This window comes from Mandrillus leucophaeus, unplaced genomic scaffold (assembly GCF_000951045.1).
Source record: "Mandrillus leucophaeus isolate KB7577 unplaced genomic scaffold, Mleu.le_1.0 Scaffold187, whole genome shotgun sequence".
NCBI lineage: Eukaryota > Metazoa > Chordata > Mammalia > Primates > Cercopithecidae > Mandrillus > Mandrillus leucophaeus.
Window position 1 is genome coordinate 3,463,228 of NW_012101887.1, and position 16,837 is coordinate 3,480,064.

The window sequence follows — 16,837 nt, forward strand, 5'->3', positions numbered from 1 at the left end:
GGAGGCTTACATCTATATTTTTAGAAAGCTCCATGCGTGCTTCTGAAGCAGAGCCAGGTTTGAAAAGTCTTTTACTACAGCGTATTGTAGGAAACTCCCTCATGGTATAATTTAAGATTCAATAAACCAGACTTTGAAAATAATCTGATGTTGGGCTATTATGTTCTGATGTGATTATTTGGGGCAAGGACACACCAGGAATGTTCTAAGACTGGAGTTTCCCTAGAAAGAAGTGGAAGTGAGAAGGCACAGGGACGAGAGAGGCAGGTTGAGACAGCACATATGACTGAGATGGTGAAAATTTCTCTGCTCACATTGGGCCTTGTACTTCAAGCACAGCACCTTGGAGCATCAAGACATACTAAAAGGAGCTCCTGGCTGTGGGAAAAGCTGAACTACATTTATGGTAGCAGGCCAGGGGCCATTATTCTTTGTGTGCAAGAATGATGAGTGCTAAGGGAAAGTGGATAGGGCACTGACAATTTTACCCACACTCAGGAAGTAGGTTAAATGTTCATGAAGTGTGCACAAAGTTATCGAATTATCCTTCTATTTCTCATGTGTGTGTGTTTGTGTGTGTGTTAGAGTTCACTACACTTAGTTCTGAACTGCAGTGCAAAGAACATACCATTTAAGATACTACAAGATCCACCTGTTCAAAGTTTAATTTTCCCTCAGCAAAAACAAAGCAGAAAGGGTATATCTGGCATCTCTTGGCATTCAACACTTTCTCCATTAGCAGCTCAAGATGAAACCTAAATGTTTGCATGTGCTCTAGGTCCTAGTGGAGGCAAAGATGTAGAAACAACAATGGTTACTGCTGTTTTCAGATCCACCTGGACAATGGAGATGCTTTTGCAGGTTGCCTTACCTTCAATGATAAGGCTACATCTCAGAAGTGAACAAGTGTAGCATCATAATATCTGTATGTAGGCACTGAAAACCACACATTGCAAAATAACGTGTACAGGATTCACAAAACTTAATTTGTGTGCCATATGACAAATCTCATGACTGAATATGCTGTCACAGTGAACTTTCTCTCACAGCTACAAAAAGATTCTAATGATCTGTACAGATTTATCTATAAGATTCTTATTGTTGGGTAAGAATGAAAACTTGCCTATTATTTTATTACATATTGCATATTTCCTCCATAAAATTGTACCATTTTACACTCCCACAGCAGTGCAAACAATTCTCATAGACTTATCAATATTATATATTATCAAATTTGGGGTTTTTGCAAACCTGATAGCTGAAAAATGACAACTTGGTGTGATTTTAACTTGCTTTTCACTCACTGTGAGTGAGGTTGAGCATCTTCTCATGTGTATTTGAGACCACATGGATTTCTGTTTCTGCGTTGTGTCTGTTCATGCCCTTTGCCTATTTTTTCGGAGGAAACCACTGGACTTCTTCTCAATTTTCACAATTTGTACACTTCTTCTATTAAGGTTCTCCAGAGCAACCAAATCCCCCATATATGTGTGTGTGTGTGTGTGTATATATATAATGTATGGAATATTTATATCATATATAGGGAATATCTATATCTTTACTTATCTATCTATCCTACATGTATAAATTCCCTATATATATAAATTCCCCATATATATATGTAGGGTGGATAGATAGATGATGGATAAATAGATGGATAGATAACTTATATATGTAGGATATATAGATAGATAAAGATATAGATATAATAAAATTATTATGAGAATTGGCTCATGAGATTATGAAGGCCAAGAAGGCCCACAATCTGCTGTATGCAAGCTAGATAACAAAGGGAAGGCCAGTGATATAATTCAATTCAAGTCTAAAGGCCTGAAAACAGGGGAAGCTGTGGAAGTCCCAGTGGAAGGCTGAAGGCCTGAGAACTGGGGTAGTCCCTTGCATAAGTCCTGGAGTCTGAAGTCTAGAAAACCAGGAGCTTTGATGTTCCAGGGCAGAAGATGGATATCCTAGCTCAAGAAGAGAGCACACACCCTCTTTCTGCCTTTTTGTTCTATTCAGTGGATTGGATGATGTCCATCCACGCTGGTGAGGGCAGATCTTCTGTGATCAGTCTACGAATTCAAATACTAATCTCTTTTGGTAACATCATAACAGACACACCCAGAAATAATGTTTTATCAGTTATCTGGGCATCCCTTAGCCCAGTCAAGTTGATACATAAAATTAACCATCACAGGCTGGAGTACAGTGGCTCGCACCTCTAATCTCAGCAACTTTGGAGGCTAAGGCAAGAGGATCGCTTGGACCCAGGAGTTCAAGGCTGCAGTGAGCTATGATTATGCTACTTCACTCCTGCCTGGGCAACAGAGCAAGAATCTCTCTCTAGAAAAACAAACAGGCCTGGCACGGTGGCTCACGCTTGTAATTCCAGCACTTTGGGAGGTCAAGGCGGGCAGATCACGAGGTCAGGAAATCGAGACCATCCTGGCTAACACGGTAAAACCCAGTCTCTACTAAAAATACAAAAAATTAGCTGGGCATGGTGGCGGGCGCCTGTAGTCCCAGCTACTCAAGAGGCTGAGGCAGGAGAATAGCATGAGCCCAGGAGGCGGAGCTTGCAGTGAGCCGAGATCAAGCCACTGCGCTCCAGCCTGGGCGACAGAGCGAGACTCCATCTCAAAAACAAAAACAAAAGCAAAACAAAACAAAAAAATTATTATACTGCCCGTAAATTGGCTCATAAATTTCATACAATTTGAATACAAATGCCAACAGAGTTTTTATTTATTTTTTGTTTCTCTGAAAGAAGACAAAAAGTGCTGGGGTTTTTGGATACTTCTTGCTTGTTTATTTTTCTTGAGTAACAAGAAACAATTTGAATTTACTTTAAATATACAGAAAAGCTTATAAGCTTTTCCCATTTCTTAAGTTTCACCTAGGTACTGTGTTTTATCTTTTTTTTCTATTGTGAAAAGAGTCTTTTCTTCAAATTATATCTTCCAACTTATTGATTTTGCATCTATTAGGTATTTATTTCTGTATATTAATTTCAAATCCTGTGACCTTTCTGAGCTTTGTAATAGTTTTTAATAGATTCTTTGGGGATTTTTTAGTTATTTATTCATAGGTTGCCTTTTCATTTTCTCTTTTTATAATTTTAATTTTTTCTCTTATCTAATTACGTTGCCAGTATAATTTTAAATAGTAATGCTGAAAATGAGTGTTACTGTCTTATTCCTGACTTGACTGAGAATTCCTTCAATGCTTATTTATTTTGTAGTATGCTATTTTGGAGATAATGAGACACAAATATGCACATATCTCTGTACATGTACAAGTATTTGTATATATGCTATATATATGTTTCTACACACACACATATATAATCTATCAGTTTTCATTTATAATTTTAATAAATTAAAAATGGAGATTGAATTATGTCACATGTCTTTTCAGCATCCATAGACATAATTATATAATTTTATTCTTAACTCTATTAATTTACTAATATAAAACAATTCTTCCTTTGCTGGAATAAACCCCCATTTGGTTATGATGTGTTATTTTTTAAGGTACTGTAGAATATTGTTTGCTTGTATTTTATTTAATTGCATAAATATTTAGAAGTGAGATCAATCTGTAGATTTTATCTCATGGAGCTTTAATAGTTTTGGTATCAGGCCAGGCGCGGTGGCTCAGCCTGTAATCCTAGCATTGGGAGGCCAAAACCGGCGAATCACCTGAAGTCACGAGTTCGAGACCAGCCTGGCCAACATGGTGAAATCCTGTATCTACTAAAAAAGTACAAAAATTAGCCAGGCATGGTGGCAGGCATCTGTAATCCCAGCTACTCAGGAGGCTGAGGCAGGAGAATCACTTGAACCCGGGAGGCAGAGGTTGCAGTGAGCTGAGATTGCACCACTGCTCTCCAGCCTGGGCGACAAGAGTGAGACTCGTCTCAAAACAAACAACAAAATTTGTTTTGGTATCAGTGTTATACTCACTTCATAAAATAAATCCCGACCTTGTCCTGTGTTTTCTTTATTAAGCTGGAACAGCTTAAAAAGCACTGAGAATACCTGCCTTTAATGATTTTATAGAAATATGATTTAGAAAACATCTGGCCATGGTGATCTTTTAAAGGATGACACTTTGATCCATTTTTCTATTTATTCTAACCTCTTTCCCTTCCTACCCCTCAAGTTCTCCATTATCCAATTTTAATCAATAATTATTTTCACAGTATTTATTTTTGGAAACTTACGTATGCTTACACTTATGCTACTTGACTTGTTACCTGTTTTACTTCGACTTATTACTAATGAGACAACTATTAAGTTCAGTCTACTTTTTTTTTTTTTTATTTGTAAGACGGAGTTGCTATGTTGCTCAGGCTGGAGTGCAATGGCAATGGTGTGATCTCAGCTCGCTGATTGCAACCTCTGCCTCCTGGGTTCAAGCAATTCTCCTGCCTCAGCCTCCTGAGTAGTTTGGATTATAGGCGCCCACCACCATGCCCGGCTAATTTTTGTATTTTTAGTAGAGACAGGATTTCACCACGTGGTTGGGCTGGTCTTGAACACCTGACCTCCTGCTATCCACGCACCTCATCCTCCCAAAGTGCTGGGATTACAGGCATGAGCCACCGTGCCCAGCCAAGTTCGTTCTACTTTCTACCATCTCTCCTTCTCCTTTCATTTTTTTCTCAGGTCTTCAATTTTTACATTGTCAAGGCATATAACAATTATACACAAATATGTCACTTTTGTCCTTTTATACCTTTGTCTTACTATTGATAATGTATTTAAGTTTATTGCTTATTATTGGTTCTTTTGTCATTTCTTTGCTTAATCATCTTTTGGTTGGAAAATATGCAACTTCAAGATCTTCCATGTTGTACATAGATTATCCGAAACCTGTACACATAAAGGAGTATTTGGCTGGGTATCTAATGCTCGCCTCAGACTTCTTGAGTACAGGGCTCTACAATGTTCTGTAAGCATTAAATACTGCTTTCAAAAAGTATGATGCAGCTTAGTTTTTGTTCCTCATAACCTGCATATCTTGTGGAGTTATCCAAAGATTATTCTTTAAAGTCCAATACTTTTATTTGTTTATTTATTTATATCTTAATATTGATTCTGGATTGGTTTTCTTCGGTATATGATACGCCTTTTCAAGAGATTCAAGTCTCATGTGATTTTAGGGACATTCCTTTGAATTATAATTTAAAATATTTATTCTGTTACTTTATTTTGTTTTTCTTCCTCAAGAAATTAAATTATATGTTTCTGGATCTCCTTTGTCCATTTTTCTGTCTAGTCTCTTTTTTTTTATTTTTTACTTTTTTCCCATTTTCTTTCTCATGTCATTATTGTGTTTTTATATCTGGTGTTACTTGTGCTTTTTGTAATTTAATCTGAATTTCTGAAATATTTTATCTTTTCCTTTCATTTCTTTCCTGAATTCTGTCAATTCTCAGTTTCATGTTCCTACTGTCTGCCATCTTTTCTGAGTTCCTTTATTTCTATTCCACGATTTTTGTGACTGTGAAAAAAAAAATATATATATATATAGTTTTTCTATATAATATTAAAATGTTTGTGATTTTCTTCTAATCTTAGCAGTGTTTTTCTGGGGAGTTTTCTTCTGTTGTTGAGCTCTGATTTTTCTTCTGTTTTTACAACATCTTCATTTGAATTCAGCATTTTTACTTTTCCGTTCATAGCTGAATGAGTTTTTCCTGGCTCACCTATTATCAAAAGAACCTGGTAAATGGGAGAAAAGAGGTAAGGGTTGTATTTTAGTTCACTCGTGCTGCTATTATAGAATACTTGAAACTTGGAAATTTATAAAGAATAGAAATTTGTTTCTCACAGTTTTGGCACTTGCAAGTCCACAATCAAGGTGCTAAAAGGTTTGGTTGTCTGGAGAGGGCTACTTCCTGCTTCCAGAATGGTGCCTCAATACTGCATCCTCCAAAGAGAAGGAAGGATATGTTTTCACTGAAAACAGAAGGTTAAAAGGGGGCAAACTGTCTCCATCAAGCCCTTTTAAAAGGGCACCTAATTCCATTCATAAGGGTGAAATCCTCATGATTCAATCACCTTGCGAAGGCCACACTTCCCAATACTGTTGCATTGGGGATTAAGTTTCACACAAATTTTCAAGAGGACAAAAATATTCAAACCATAACAGGTTGCTTTCTCAGTTTCTTAGCTCAAGAAATCTGCCTTAGATAGCTGAGCTGTTTTTACTCAAACATTTCTGACACCAAATGTGTGGGGATTTTTTCTCACACCAAACAATTCTCCCACTCTCTGGACACCAACTAGGTGTCCTACAATTCAATTCAATTGCGACACTACCCCGAGTTAGCACAGACCACGCAGCCGAAGGGTTCAGTCCCATAAGACTACCCCAACATCAGATGCCAGTCACAAGTTCTGGGTTGCCACCTGTACATATGACCAGATGACTATAAATTCAGGGTGTCCATGACTCCTCCCTCAGGTTCAATAACTTGCTAGAATGGCTCACAGAACTCAGGAAAACACTTTACAAGTTAATTGTAAAGGATAAGGCTCAGAAACAGCCAATTGGAAGGGATGCATAGGACCAGGTATGCATGGGTTGGGGAGTCCATAGACTTTCCTTGCCCTGTCTGGATTATGCACTATCCCAGCACTTCAGTGTGTTCACTAACCCAGAAGCTCTCCAAACCCTGTCACTGGGGAAGGGGATGGTTATTGTGATTTCATTATGTAGCCATATTGATCAAATCATTGGCTATTGATACTTAGCTCAACCTCCATCTTCCCTCTCCTCCTCAGAGGTCAGGAGTTGAGGCTGAACGTTCTGACCTTCTAATCATGCCTTGGTCTTTCTGATTACTAGGGGTCCCCAGCCACCAATCATCTCATTAGCAAACAAAGACACTCTTATTGCTTTTGAGATTACAGAGGTTTTAGGAGCTAGGCACTAGAAACTAGGACAAAGATGAAAGATATATCTCCTATTGTATCGCTCTGTAACCAGTATTCTCTTCAGTATCATCTTTAATATCATTTAATACTGCCACCCTATTCTCTACACTGTCTACAATCATTCACATTGCTTCTCTGAGCACTAATGCTCTCCCCTGCTTGTTCTTGGTTCTACCCACAGCAGTTCTCACACGGGGCCCCTTCCTTTGGTGGGGTGAAAATTTGCTGGCATTGTTTGTGCTCTGCTTCTGCTAGAAAATCTCACTCCCAGTTCTTTCCTACAACACCTGCCATCACCCAACACTATTTGTCAACCCATGCTATTCTTCTTGTTTCAAATGTTCTTCCCCTAACTTACGTTTTACTCAGTTTGTGGATTTTTCTTGGTCTTCTAGTTCTTTTGAAGGCTGTGGAGAGTTGTATTGTTGTTGTTGTCTCTATTGTAATCCATAATTCCTCTAGTTCTAATTTCAAGTTATTATTTCTGTTTTCTTACCTTGTATTATCCAGGAGACTTCAGAATAGTTTGATAAAACTTAGAGCTAGATCTCTGGAAGATTGTAGGAAACTAAGGGAAGCATCTATGCCCACACATGAGATCAAACAGAAGGTATGGAAGAGCCCTTAGCAGGCTGAGGGAGGTCAGCCATCTGACACCAGAGAAAGCATTATGAGTGGAAGGAGACTAGACTCAGAAAGTTTATCTGCAGTGTGGAAACAGACAGCTGAAAACAATACAAGATGTGTTATTTATAAAACTAGTAGGCACACTCAGGCATTCACTTGAATTCTAGTGGAAGAGAATAATAACAGCAACAACAGCTAACACAGAGCACCTCTATGTGCCAGGCACTGGTCTAAGTGCTTTACACACATCAACTCATTTGTCTCTCACAACAACACTATATGATAGTTACAGTTTTTATCCCTATTATACAGATAAGGAGACTGAGGCGTAGAGCATATGAGTAATTTGCTAAAGGTGAATAGCAAGTGAACAATGGAGCTGGAATTCAAATCCAAACAATCTGCTCCAGATTCCATGCTCTTAACTAGTAAGTTATTTGTATTCATCAAAATTTTGAAAGAAGTAAGTCATCTTCGGAAAAGCTGACTTTTAAGGTGTTCTCAATATAAGACTCTATGTTCTTTAGTCTCTTGATACGCATGCTCGAAGCCACCACAATTTGATCAACAATGTTAATCTGACCTCATGTGTGCCATAAGCCATTAGGTCAGGGAAATTCTGCTTTGCACATATATATTAAGAATAAGTATTACTTTGGTACTTTAGAAATCAATGGGTGAAAAATTCTAATCTGGAATATAGTTGTTTAAATAAGAAAATATATGGTTTACTTCAAGATGGCAATGATTTCATGTGATCCACATTTTAAATAGAAAAGCTAATTATTTTAATTTTGAAATCAAATTAATATAAAAAATAAAGTGTCTACAAACTGAAAGCCATATCTCTCCTGCTTATAAAAATGGCAACTTTTATTTGTATTCTACATAAGGTAGAAAATCTTGCTTCCTTGAAAATGGCCCCATATTGAAAAATGAGGTTTTGTTTTGTTTTTTTGTTTCTTGTTTTTTGTTTTTGTTTTTGTTTTTTGAGATGGAAGTCTCACTCTGTTGCCCAGGCTGGAGTGCAGTGGTGCGATCTCGGCTCACTGCAACCTCCACCTCCCGGGATCAAGTGATTCTTCTGCCTCAGCCTCCCAAGTAGCTGGGACTACATGCACGCACCACCACGCCTGGCTAATTTTTGTAATTTTAGTAGAGATGGGGTTTCACCATATTGGCCAGGGTGGTCTCAAACTCCTGACCTTGCGATCCGCCCACCTCGGCCTCCCAAAGTGCTGAGATTACAGGTGTGAGCCACTGCACCTGGTCAAAAAAATGAGACTTTTTAAAACAACCACTAGTGTATAACAAGTACCACTGAATAATTAGTGTCACAATCACTGGAGATACAGACGTTGCACAGATAACTAATGTTCCTTTTTCTTAATTTTTTAAAAACTTTTAGGTTCAGGGATACAAGCGTTGGTTTGTTATATAGGTACATTGTGTGTCATGGGGGTTTGATGTATAGATTATTTCATTACCCAGGTAATAAGCATAGTACCTGATAAGCAGTTTTTTGATCCTTTGCCTCCTCCCACCCTCCACCCTCAAAGGAGCACCGTGTTTGTTGTTCTCTTCTTTGTGTCCATGTGTACTCAATGTTTAGCTCCTATCTATACATGAGAATACGCAGTATTTGGTTTTCTGTTCCTGCATTAGTTTACTTAGGAAAATGGCCTCCAGCTCCATCCATGTTGCTGTAAAGGAAATGAACTTACTAATTTTTATGTCTGCATAGTATTCCATGGTGTGTTTGTATCACATTTTCCTTATTCAATCTACCATTGATAGGTATTTAGTTTGATTCTATGTCTTTGCAAATATATATATTTTGTTATATACCTAATAATGAGATTGCTGGATTGAATGGTACTTCCATTTTAAATTCTTTGAGGAATCACAGCACTGCTTTCCACAATGACTGAACTAATTTACACCCCCACCAGCAGTGTATAAACATTTTCTTTTCTACTCAACCTCACTAGCATCTTTTATTTTTTGACTTTTTAGTAATAGCCATTCTGACTAGTGTGAGATGGTATCTCATTGTGGTTTTGATTTGCATTTCTCTAATAATCAGTGATGTTGAGCTTTTTTCCATATGTCTTCTTTTGAGAAGTGTCTGTTCATATCCTTTGCCCACTTTTTAATGGGGTTGCTTGTATTTTGCTTGTTAATTTGTTTAAGTTCCTTATAGATTCTAGATATTAGACCTTTGTCAGATGCATTGTTTACAATAATTTTCTCCAATTCTGTAGGTTGTCTGTTTACATTGTTGGTAGTTTCTATTGCTGTGCAGAAGCTGTTTAGTTTAATTAGGTCATACTTGCCAATTTTTGTTTTCATTCCAATTACTTTTGGCATCTTAATCATGAAATCTTTGCCAGGGCCTCTGTCCAGAATGGCATTCCCTAAGTTACCTTCCAGGGCTTTTACAGTTTTAGGTTTTACATTTAAGTCTTTAATCCTTCTTGAGTTTATTTTTGTATGTGGTGTGAAAAAGGGATCCTGCTTCAATCTTCTGAATATAGCTAGCCAGTTATCTTGTCAACGTTTATTGAATGGAAAGTCTTTTGACTATTGCTTGTTTTGTTGACTTTAAGATCAGATGGTTGCAATTGTACAGCTATTTTCACTCTGTTCTATTCCATTGGTCTATGTTTCTCTTTTTGTACCAGTACCATGCTGTTTTGGTTACTATAGCCTTGTAATATAGTTTGAAGTCAAGTAATGTGATACTTCCAGCTTTGTTTCTTGCTTTGTTTTGTTTGTTTGTTTTTGTTTTTGTTGTTTTTGCTTAGGTTTGCCTTGGCTGTTAGAGCTCTTGTTTTTCATTCCATAAGAATGTAAAACTTTTTTTTTAATTCTGCAAAAAATACCATTGGTAGTTTCATAGAAATAGCATTCAATCTGTACATTTCTTTGGGCAGTATGGCCGTTTTAACACTATTGATTCTTCCTATCCCTGTGCGTGGAATGTTGTTCCATTTGTTCGTGTTATCTCTGATTCCTTTGAGCAGTGTTTTGTAATTCTTATTGTAGAGATCTTTCACCTCCCTGGTTAGCTGTGTGCCCAGGTTTTTATTCTTTTTCTGGCTATCGTGAATGGGATTGCATTCTTGATTTGGATCTCAGCTTGGGCACTGTTGGTGTATAGACATGATAGTGATTGTCTTACATTGGTTTTGTATCCTTTAACTTTGTTAAAGTTGTTTATCAGATCTAGGAGCTTTTGGGCAGAGACTATAGGATTTTCTAGGTATGGAACCATATTGTCTACAGATGGAAATAGTTTGACATCTTCGCTTCCTATTTGAATGATCTTTATTTCTTTCACTTGCCTGATTGCTCTGGCTAGGACTTCTAATACTATGTTTAATCAAAGTGGTGACAGTGGGCATCATTGTCTTATTCTGGTTTTCAAGGGGAATGCTTCCAGCTTTTGCCTATTCAGTATGATGTTGACTATGGGTATCTCATAGACAACTCATTATTTTGAGGTATGTTCATTCAATGCTTAGTTTGTTAAGGTTTTTAACATGAAGGGATATTGAATTTTATCAAAAGTATTTTTTGCATTTATTGAGATGATCATGTGGTTTCTGATTTCAGTTCTGTTTATATGGAGAATCACATTATTTTGATTTGCTTATGTTGAACCAACCTTGCATCCCAGGGATCAAGCCCACTTGATTGTGGTGAATTACCTTTTTGATGTGCTGCTGGATTTGGTTTGCTAGTATTTTGTTGATAATTTTTGCATCTATGTTCATCAAGAATATTTTTACATCTATGTTCATTAAGGATATTGGTTTGGAGTTTTCTTTCTTTGTTGTGTCTCTGCCAGATTTTGGTATGAGAATGATCCTCATAGAGTGAGTTAGGAAGGAGTCTCTCCTTCTCAGTTTTTTGAAATAATTTCAGTAGGAATTGTACCAGCACTTCTTTGTACATCTGGTAGAATTCAGTTGTGAATCCATCTGGTCCTTGGTTTTTTTTAATTGGTAGGCTATTTATTACTGATTCAATTTCAGAGCTCGTTATTAGTCTGTTCAAAGATTTGATTTTTTTTTTTTTCTATTCAAACTTGAGAGGTCATATGTTTCCAGAAATTTATTCTTTTTTTCTAGATTTTCTAGTAAGTGTGCATAGAGGTATTCACAGTAGTCTCTGAGGGTTTTTTTTAATTTCTGTGAGATCTCTGGTAATGTCCTTTCTGTCATTTCTGATTGTGTTTATTTGGATCTTCTTTTTTCAAAATTAGTCTAGCTAGTGGTCTATTTTATTTATTCTTTCAAAGATTCTACTCCTGGATTTGATGATCTTTTGCATGGTTTTAGGTTTCTCAATTTCCTTCAGTTCAGCTTTAATTGTGGTTATTTCTTGTCTTCTGCTAGCCTTGTGGTTGGTTTGCTCTCGTTTCTTTAGCTATTCAACATGTAAAGTTAGGTTGTTAATTTGCGATCTGTCTGACTTTTTGATGTGGGCATTTGGCACTATAAAATTCCCTCTTAACACTGCTTTATCTATATCCCAGAGTTTCTTTTATGTTTTGTCTTTGTTCTCATTAGTTTTGAAGAATTTCTTGATTTCTGCCTAATTTCATTGATAACTCAAAGTAAACTCATTGTTTACTCATGTAAGAGCAGGTTGTTTAATTTTCATGTAATTGTATAGTTTTGAGTGATTTGATTAATGTTGATTTCTATTTGTATTGCCCTATGACCAGGGAGTGTGGTTGATATGGTTTCAGTTTTGTTGTTTTTTTAATTTGCTGAGGATTGTTTTGTGTCCAATTTTGTGGCTGATTTTAGAATATGTACCATATGGTGATGAGAAGAATGTATATTCTGTTGTTTGAGGAATGGAAAGTAATGTAGGTATCTATTAGTACAAGTGTTGAGTTCCGGTCTTGAATATCTTCTGCCTCAATTTTATGCCTTGATGATCTGTCTAATACTGTCAATGGCATGTTTAAGTCTCCCACTATTATGTGGAAATTTAAGTCTCTTTATAGGTCCTAAGAATTTGCTTTATAAATCTGAGTGTTCCTGTGTAGGGTGCATATATATTTGGATAGTTCTTTTGTTGTTGTTGTTGAATTACACCTTTTACCCTTATGGAATGCCCTTCTTGTCTTTTTCTAATCTTTGTTGATTTAAAGTCTGTTTTATTTGAAATTAGAATAGCAATCCCTGCTTTTTTCTGTTTCCCCTTTGCTTTCTAGTTTTTTTCTCCATTCCTTTACTTTGAGCCTATAAGGGTTATTGTATGTGAGATGGGTCTCATAGAGACAGCATGCCATTGGATCTTACTTTTTATCCAGCTTGCCACTCTGTACCTTTTAATGGGAGCATTTAGCCCAATTGTATTCAAAGTAAATACTGATATGTGTGAATTTGAGCCTGTTAACTGGTTATCATGCAGACTTGTTTACGTGGTTGCTTTACAGTGTCAATGGTCTGTTTACTTAAGGTGTTTGTGTTTTTGTTTTTGTTTTTGTTTTTGTTTTGTAGTGGCTGGTAACAGTCTTTCCTTTCCACATTTACCACTCCTTTCAGGGCCTCTTGTCAGAGAGGTATGATGTAATGAATTCTCTCAGCATTTGTTTGTCTCAAAAGGACCTTCTATTTCCTTCACTTATGAATCTTAGTTTGGCTGAATGTGAAATTCTTGGTTGAATATTCCTTTTGTTAAGAATGCTGAATATAGGCCCCCATTATCTTCTGGCTTGTTGGGTTTCTGCTGAAAGACCTGCTGTTAGCTTGATGGAGTTCCCTTTGTAGGTGACCTGTTCCTTCTGTCTAGCTGCCTTTAACAATTTTTCTTTCATTCGACTTTGGGGAATCTGATAATTATGTGTCTTGGGGATGGCATTTTGTATAGTACCTTGCAGGGGTTCTCTGCATTTCCTGAATTTGAATGTTGGCCTCTCTAGTGAGGCTGGGAAAGTTTTCATGATGATATCCTGAAATATGTTTTCCAAGTGGCTTGCTTTCTACCCATCTCTTCCAGGGATACCAATGATTTGTAGATTTGGTCTCCTTTCAAAATTGCATAATTCTCAGAGGTTTTGTTCATTCTCTTTTATTCTTTTTTCTTTATTTTTCTCTGGCTGAGTTAGTTCAGAGAACCAGTCTCCAAGCTCCAAGATTCTTTCCTTACCTTGATCTATTCTGCTGTTAATAGTTACAATTGCATTATAAAATTCTTTTAGCATCCTTGTCCACTCTATCAGATCAATTTGGTTCTATCTTACAATGGCCATTTCATCTATCAGCTCCTGATTCATTTTATTGTAATCCTTGGATTCCTTGAGTTGGGTTTCAACTTTCTCAAGAATCTCAATAATTTTCATTCCTATCCATATTCTGAATTCTATTTCTGTCATTTCTGCCATTTCAGCCTAGTTAAGAACCCTTGCTGAAGAACTAGTACAGTCATTTGGAGGAAAGAAAACGCTCTGTCTTTTTGAGTTGCCAGAGTTCTTGTGCTGGTTCTTTCTCATCTGTGTAAGCTGATGTTCCTTCACCATAGTATAATTTGAGTACAATCAGCTGACTTCTTTTCTGGATGGTTTCAGAGGGCTGAGGCTTTGTGCAAGACCTTTATTTGTAGCTGAGTTCTTGTCCTTGGTGTCACGGGGTGGGTATATTAGCAAAGTATTTTTGGTGTTGGTGTTTGGGCCATGATCCAGCAGATGGTGCTTAAGCATAATGGCCAGTAGGTAGATTCTTGCTCAGTCACATGACTCCTCTGTATTTCTTCTCAGTTGCAGCCATGCTGTCTCTTAGTGCTCTGAAAGTGTGGGCTCCTCTCCCACTGGAATTCTGGCTGTGCATCTCAGGTTGGTACTCCCAGACTGCACACCACAGACATGGTGCAAATTCAGGCTTTCTGTTCCCTCCCCATCTTGGAGCAGCAAGGGATGTCACTGCGACTGTGGCTGAGAGCCTTTCACTTGTCTCTTGGGATTTCACCACAGAGAAATGCAGAGTTCCTGCCAGTCAGTGCATTTGGCCCAAGGTGGGGCAGCTGTGTTGTGGGCCCCAGTCAGGTGGCCCTGCCTGGTAATGAGCAAGGATGGCAAGGGGCTTATCAAGGAGGCAAACTGGTATCTTACCCTTAGGGTGTCTGTGGCTCGCCAAAAGTGTGGCTAAAGTACTAGGGTCTTTACTCCTTTCCCAGTTCAAGGGCAGTACCACTGCAGTGGCAGTGGCAGAGGGGCTTTCAGTTGCTTCTGGGAGCTCCACCTCAGAGAAGCACAGAGCTGCTGCTACTGAGAATGTTCAGCCAGAGGATGGGTTTGCTGCCCTGCTGGCTCAGGCTGTGGGTCCCTCTTGGTGAAAAGTGGGGAGATAAGGACTCACAGGGAGGACAGAGGGGGCTCCTCTATGTATGGTAACTGTGCTGTGCTAGCAGTGAGAGTAAAGCCCTCAGGCCCTTTGTTTCCTCTCCAATCCTTAGGCAACAGGGAGAACCACTGCCATGGCAGTGGATGAGGAGTTTTTGATTGCCTCAAAGAGCCCCTCCCCAGGGAAACACAGAGCCACTAACAATGGGAATGCTCAGCCGGTGTTGGGGTGGCTACTCTGCAGTCCTAAGCTGAGGGTCCTGCTTGGTGAAGAGTCAGGGATGGAGGCTTACATGCAAGAGACACTGGGCTCCTCTCCAACTAATGGATGCGGTGTGCTGGAGTTTCCAGCATAGTGACAAGGCTCTCTGTTCCTTCCCCAGCCCCAGGACAGTAATAAAAGTACTACTGCAGCTACAATTGCAGAGGGGTTGCGGGATGCCTCTGTGATTTCCTCTTCAGAGAAATGCAGAGGGTCATTGACTGAAGTGTTCAGCAGGGAGCAGGGTGATTGTGTTGATATCCCAGGTGGAGAGGGACTGCCCAGTAAAGAGTAGCAGAGGTGGGGACCCATATGGAAAACAGTCTGGCCACTTTTTCATAAAGCACCTGCACTGTGTTGGGGGTTCACACTGGTCCGCAACTGCTATGCTACCTTCCAAGCACAGAGGAACAAGGGCTGTGGGCAGCAAAAATAGCAGCCTCCCTGCTTCCTCTAGGACCTCCATCCCAGGGAAGTGCAGAGCTCAAGAGCTCAGGCAGGGAGTAGGTGGAGTCCTTTCTCTATCAGGTCCCCTTATCCAGAGAGCAATAGTAGAAGTGATGACCCACGTGAAAAAGTCTGGCCACTTTTCTGAAAGGCAGCTGCACGGTACTTGGGGTCCAAGATAGTTCCTAGTCACTGCACATACTCCTGAGCCTGAGAGCAATGGGAGTGATGGCTGCAGAGCACCAGAAATGACAGCCTATCTCTCCCTCTGGGAGCTCCACCCCAGGGAAACTGCAGAGCTGCTCCCAGCCTAGGAATAAAGGCAGAACTGCAGTGGCCTCACTAGCATCTCAGGCCAGTAGGTCTTTCCCTGTAATTCTTCTTATAGAGATCATTCACCTCCTTGGTTAAATATATTTTGCTTTGTGTGTGTGACTATTGTAAATGAGATTGCTTCTTGACTTGGTTCTCAGCTAGATTGTTATTTGTGAACAGAAACATTACAGATTTCTGTATGATAATTTTGTTTTCTGGAAATTTACTAAATTCATTTTTAAAATCTAAGAGTTTTTAGTGAAGTCTTCAGGGTTTTCTAGATATAAGATCATATATTCAGCAGATAGGGATAATTTGACTTCTTTTCCAATTTGGATGCCTTTTATTTTTTTTTCTTTTGCTTGATTGCTCTGGTGAGGACTTTCTGTACTATAAGAGTGGTAAAACTGGGCATCCTTGTCATATTTCAGTTCTTAGATGGAATGCTTTCAACTTTTCCCCATTAAGTATGATGTCAGCTGTGGGATTTTCATAGATGGCCTTCATTATGTTGAGGTAGGTTCCTTCTATGCCTAGTCTGTTGAGGAGTTTTATCATGAAAGTTGCTGAATTTTACTGAAGGTTCTTTCTGCATCTAATGAGATGATCATAGTTTTTGTACTTAATTCTGTTTATGTAATAGTAATATATCATATTTGTTGACTTGCATATATTGAACCATCCTTGCATCCCTGGGATAAATCCCAACTGATCATGGTTTATTATCTTTTTGCTGTGTTATTGGATTTTATTTGCTAGTATTTGAGAATTTTTTGAAAGTAAAGAGGTGGAAAAAGAGATTCCACACAAATAGAAACCAAAAGCAAACTGGAATAGCTATATTTATATCAAATAAAACAGATTTTAAAAAAAAAGTAT